This window comes from Momordica charantia (genome assembly GCF_013281855.1).
Source record: "Momordica charantia cultivar OHB3-1 chromosome 4 unlocalized genomic scaffold, Mcharantia_2.0 BLBB01000004.1, whole genome shotgun sequence".
In the NCBI taxonomy this organism is placed as follows: domain Eukaryota; kingdom Viridiplantae; phylum Streptophyta; class Magnoliopsida; order Cucurbitales; family Cucurbitaceae; genus Momordica; species Momordica charantia.
Genome location: NW_028275162.1, coordinates 16,633,947 through 16,640,143, shown reverse-complemented (window position 1 = coordinate 16,640,143; position 6,197 = coordinate 16,633,947). Strand labels below are relative to the sequence as shown.

The window sequence follows — 6,197 nt, the reverse complement described above, 5'->3', positions numbered from 1 at the left end:
GAAAATATTCGTCGCTGGAACTAGCGACGGTAGCGTTTTCGTCACGCGCGTCCACTGACGACGGCTTTCACGCGACGTTCTTAGCGACCATAATATTTTCGTCGTCGTTGACCATCAGCAACGAAAATGAAGCTGCAGCGACGAAATATTTTTGTCGCTGAAACCCATTTTCCTTGTAGTGATACTTAAAAATCATTTAAAGATTAATTTCTCCCCCTCAATTAATACATCCATGGATTAATAAACGATTAAATCATGAAACAATTTTAGAACCAATTTTTCTTAAACCTCTCCCCCTTTGGGATCATAAAAAAAAACAAAATAATAATTAATAACATAAAAAGCTCCCCTAAAAAGATGAACACAATTTTGCATAAATGCTCCCTCTATCAATATGCATTAAAAAAAAATAACAAATACAAAATCAAGATGCATCACAACAAATAATACCAAGCTCATTGATTATTGGAGCTTACAAATTCAAGAGTAATATGACCATTTTGCATATGTTGTCTCATAAGACTTGATTAGAGGCTAAAAAGAGTAGTTTTACATGCTTAGTTGGGAGTTAATTATGATGGAAAATGTATGTTTTTTTTTTTAGAAATGATAGAAAGTGTATGTTAATGCATATACTTCATGGAAAATGTGCATATTTCGTTATTAAGGACTTAGAAAATTAGTTAGAAGCAAATAGAGGCTAATTGATGAAAATTTGTTTACTTTGTAAGGAAAATTGAAAATTGATTACCGCAATGCGTCAGACACATCGCACGCTAAGTATTTCCAGATTATTAGAGGGATGCGCTAGCCAATTGCTTTGGAAATTCCAGCTTCACAATACGCCAGCCACATTCGATGCATAGATTGTCAAAATGGGAATAACAACTTTTGACCAAATTATTGGTCTAAGATTTGGTTTTACTCCAAATATCTCTACAACAACTAGTGGTTGCCAACTTCCCTTGAATTTCTCAAATCCTTGTTACTTCCATGACCTATAAAAGGATCTTCCAAGCATCACTTCAAAACATCTCATTTTCATGCTTTGCTTTTTCTTTCTAAATTCTTGTCAACTTTAGCTTTTAAGTTTTAATTCCAGCTTTAAGTTTTGTTATTCCTTTATTGTTTTTACAATTATTCCTTGCTTATTCTGTCGCATTTCTAGTTACTGTAATTATGTTCTTTCCCGATTCAATGAAAATGCATTCTTTTGTTATCTTCTTTTGCTATTGCATTTATTTTAATTCCATGAGTAGCTAAATTAATTTTTCAACCCTCCTACGAATGATTTAGTTCATTTATTTTAAATTACATCTATCAGTGAGCACGGCGTATTACACTCTCTTTGCTTATCTTGATTGATACAATTTATGCAGTTGATTTTCTTGTTGGCCACTTGTTTAAATCATATTAGTTTGAATTTAATTCTGAAAATGTTAGAGTCAAACATATCTCATCAAAGTAAAACGGGAAGTTACTTAGAAATAAGAACTAAAACAAGATCCTAGACATAGACTCTCTTACCCGTTAAATGTAAGTTGACATTTAATTTATTTAAGATTCTAGAGTTGCATAGACATATGTAAACACTAGCCTAAACTTCTAAACAAACCAAAAGCGGTATGAAATATGAGTTGAATCAGTTTGCATAAGTTGAGCGTAATTACGGGCACATTTGGTAGGTGTAATTCATCAGTTTAGAGCTAAACAGTAGTAGGGGGTTGGCCTTTTAAATTCTATTATTTTCGTGTGTTTTTCGTGTTCAACCAATCTCACCAATTTTTATCCCAAACCCGATTGCTCCTTCAAGCATTTTACAAAATCAATTTTAAAAGAAAAACTAGTCCCTGTGGAAACGAACTTGGAATACTTCTATATTATTACTTGTGACAGTGTGCACTTGCACTCTACCCTCTAGCTATTAAGCAGAGGCGCACAAGGTTTTTGGCGTCGTTGCCGGTGACTTTGTTTTTGTTTTAATTTTATTTTTTGTGAATTGTTTTTGTGTGTGATCACTTCACCATTTGTGTTTTGAAAATATGCCCCTATCTAACCTCAAAAGTGAGCATTAGTGCATGAGCACAAATTCACACTTGCTTCCATACGATCCCGAGATCGAGAAAACTTGCAAGAGGTTAAGGCATGAGCAGAGACTTGGAAAACAACAGGAGAAAATCCAAAAAGAGAAAGAAAAAGAAAAAGACAGAGAATTTGACGAAGTAAGCACCAAGATGGCAGAAGAAGTACCAAATCCAATCTTATTGGCCGATCGAAGAGACATTGGAATGCGCGACTATGCAACCACTACCTTACTGAACTTAGACGCGAGCATTACTAATCCAATTCCAGACGATGCCCAATTTGAATTCAAGCCGATGATGCTCCAAATGCTTAACACTATTGGCCAATTTGCAGGACTCAAACATGAGGATCCTCATTCCCACCTTAAATCTTTTATCCAAGTGGCAAATGCTTTTAGATTACCAGGAACATCTGACGATGCTTTAAGACTAAAATTATTTCCCTTTTCCCTTTCAGGTCAAGCAACTGCATGGTTGAATGCTTTTCCTCCAGAATCCATCAATTCATGGGAAACCATGGTGGACAAGTTCCTTGCAAAGTATGTCCCACCCACAAAAAATGCAGACGTGAGGGAGGAAATCATTTCTTTTAGGCAAAGAGAGAATGAAACGGTCAACGAAGCATGGGAACGTTTCAAGGAGCTAATGAGAAGTTGCCCAAACTTAGGAATTCCGGCCTGTGTACAAATTGAACATTTTTATCGAGGTTGCGATGTACCAACAAAAATGATGTTAAACACAGCCGCGAATAGAAAGTTCACTTCTAAGACATACAACGAGATCGTCACCATTCTTGATCAATTAACTGAACATAACGATCTATGGTGCTCAGAGAGATCAATGACTCAACCAAAGACCATAGATCAAGCAAGAGTGTTTAATCTTGACACGATGTCATCAATGCAGAGTCAATTAGATACCCTTACGCAAATGATGAAGAATAAACAAGGGAATAATGCCGCACCTACACCAACATCCATAGCAAATACTAATCTTGCTCCTGTTTATCATATGAATAAATCTATTTGTTATTATTGTGGAGAATCTCATAATTCTGAAAATTGCCCATCTAATCCAACTTCTTTATGTTATGTAGGGCAAGGGAATCAAATGAACTTTAATCCTTACTCCAACACATACAACCCGGGATGGAGGCACCATCCTAATTTTTCATGGAGTGGGCAAGGGAGTTTCAACAATGCGGGTCAAGTTCAAAACCAACAATATAAGACCTATAACCCTCCGGGAGTCCTTGCTTTACCTCCACCTCCACAGCAATACAATCAACAGAAAAGTGCACCACAGCCAGCACAACTTAGTATGAGTAGTATAGAAAGTATGATGAAGGAATGTATAACCAGTATGATGAAAGAATTCACGACTAGGAATGACACAGTTATGTGAGAATTCACGACTAGGAATGACACAGCTATACGAGATTACACTTCTAGAAATGACGTAGCTATGCGAAATTTGGAAGCTCAGATGGGGCAGCTCGCCAATGAACTTAGGAGTCAACCTCTAGGGACATTATCAAGTACTATAGAGGAGCCAAAAAGAGAGGGTAAGGAGCATTGCAAAGTTATTACAACCCGGAGCGGGTTAGCTTATGAAGGACCAAAACTGCTGGGTGAACAAGCATCCAGTCCTTCAAAGGAAAAAGAGATTGCAACAAAACCTGACCAGTTAGTAGAAAGTGAGGTAAGTAGGCCAATTGCCCCATAGGTAAATAATTCTAGACCTCCTCCTCCTTTTTCTCAACGTTTGGTAAAGAAAAATCAGGACACTCACTTCCATAAATTTTTCGATATATTGAAACAACTTCATATAAACATCCCTTTAGTTGATGCCTTTGAGTAAATGCCTAATTACGCCAAATTTTTAAAGGATATTATTTCTAGGAGAAAAAAGTTAGGGGAACATGAAATAGTTGCATTAACTAAGTGTAGTAGCGATGCCTTAGGGAATCCCTTACCTATTAAGTGTAAAGATCCTGGAAGTTTTACTATCCCCTGCTCAATAGGAGGCAAAAATCTAGGAAGAGCATTGTGTGATCTTGGCGCGAGTATAAATTTAATGCCTTTGTCAGTTTTTAAAGAACTTAATATAGGAAAAGTTCGCCCCACGATTGTAACCCTTCAATTTGCAGATAGGTCTATTAGAAAACCCGAGGGAAAAATAGAGGAGTCAAGGTTGATAAGTTTATTTTCCCTGCAGATTTCATTATTTTAGATTGTGAAGCAGACTTGGACGTTCCTATCATACTTGAAAGGCCGTTTCTCGCAACAGGAGATACAATTTTCAATGTAAGGAAGGGAGAGATTACAATGAAGGTGAACGACGAGCAAGTGACATTCAACGTACTAGACGCTATGCGCCTTCCAGATGAAGTAGAATAGTGTTCGACTATTCAGATAACTAACCCTGTGTCTATGGAAGAATTTTGTGATTTGATAACTGCAGGATTAGAGCAAGAATTAGAAGCAGGGAAAAAGAAAGAGAGGCAGACACTTTCTCGTCACCAGTAGAGAAGTTCGAGGTTGGAGATTTGAGTAAGGATGAATTTAAGGCGATGCAACCATCAATCATTGAGCCGCCTCGATTAGAACAAAAACCTTTGCCTACTCATTTAAAATATGCATACTTAGGAGAAAATGAAACTTTACCTATAATCATCTCTGCAACGTTAACTAATGAACATGAAATTTTGTTGTTGCAGGTATTGTCAAACTACAAGAAAGTCATTGGATGGACGATAGCAGATATCAAGGGAATTAGTCCATCATTTTGCATGCATAAGATAAATTTGGAAGAAGGTGCCATTAACTCTGTTGAACATCAAAGAAGATTGAATCCTAAAATGCAAGAAGTCGTGAAGAAAGAAATTCTAAAGTGGCTAGACGCGGAAGTGATATACCCAATAGCGAGAAGTAGTTGGGTGAGCCCAATTCAATGTGTGCCAAAAAAGGGTGGCATGACGGTCATCACAAATGAAAAGAACGAATTGATCCCATCCTAAACCGTAACCGGCTGGAGAGTTTGCATGGATTAACGCAAACTCAACAAGGCAACAAAAAAGGATCACTTTCCTCTTCCATTTATTGATCAAATGCTTGATCGTCTCGCAGATAAGGAGTTGTACTGTTTTCTCGACGGATACTCAGGGTATAACCAAATCACAATTGCCCTGGAGGACCAGGAGAAAACAACTTTTATGTGCCCTTATGGAACATTCGCATTCCGACGAAGGCCCTTCGGTTTGTGTAACGCACCTGCTACGTTCCAGCGGTGTATGATGGCAATTTTTTCTGACATGATTGAAAATGTGATTGAAATTTTTATGGATGATTTTTCGATATTTGGGGAGTCTTTTGAAAATTGTCTTAAAAATCTTGAAAATGTTTTGGAGAGATGTGAAAAAACAAACCTTGTTTTAAATTGGGAGAAATGTTATTTCATGGTAAAAGAAGGTATTGTTTTGGGTCAAAACATTTCAAACAAAGGAATGGAAGTAGATCGAACTAAAATTGCGTTAATTTCAAAACTTCCACCACCCTCGTCAATTAAAGGTATTCAAAGTGTTTTGGGTCATGCTGGATTTTATCGTCGTTTTATCAAAGACTTTGCTAAAATATCAAAACCTTTATGTCGTTTGCTGGAAAGTGATAGGCCATTTGAATTTGATGAAGAATGCATGAATTCATTTGGTACTCTTAGGAAGGCATTGAGTTCAACACCTATGATAGTAGAACCTGACTTGAATCTACCCTTTGAGGTAATGTGTGACGCGAGTGACTATGCGTTAGGAGCCATGTTAGGGCAGAGAAAAAATAAAATTTTGCATCCAGTTTACTATGCCAGTAAGACCTTAACTACAACACAGCTTAACTATACTACCACAGAGAAAAAACTATCAGCTGTTGTACTTGCCTTTGATAAATTTAGAGCATATTTGATAGGTTCTAGAGTTATTGTTTTTACTGACCACTCTGCCTTGAGGTATTTGTTTGCTAAGAAAGACGCAAAGCCAAGGTTGATTCAGTGGATCTTACTTCTTCAAGAATTCGACTTAGAGATTCGAGATCGGAAAGGTACAGAAAACCAGGTAGCAGA

At 37.0% G+C, this 6,197-nt stretch overlaps 1 pseudogene; it reads left to right on the top strand.

Annotated features, from left to right (window-relative positions):
* The first annotated feature begins 3,548 nt into the window (after positions 1-3,548).
* LOC148211934 (uncharacterized) lies at positions 3,549-5,103 on the top strand (annotated as a pseudogene).
* The last annotated feature ends 1,094 nt before the right edge of the window (positions 5,104-6,197 follow it).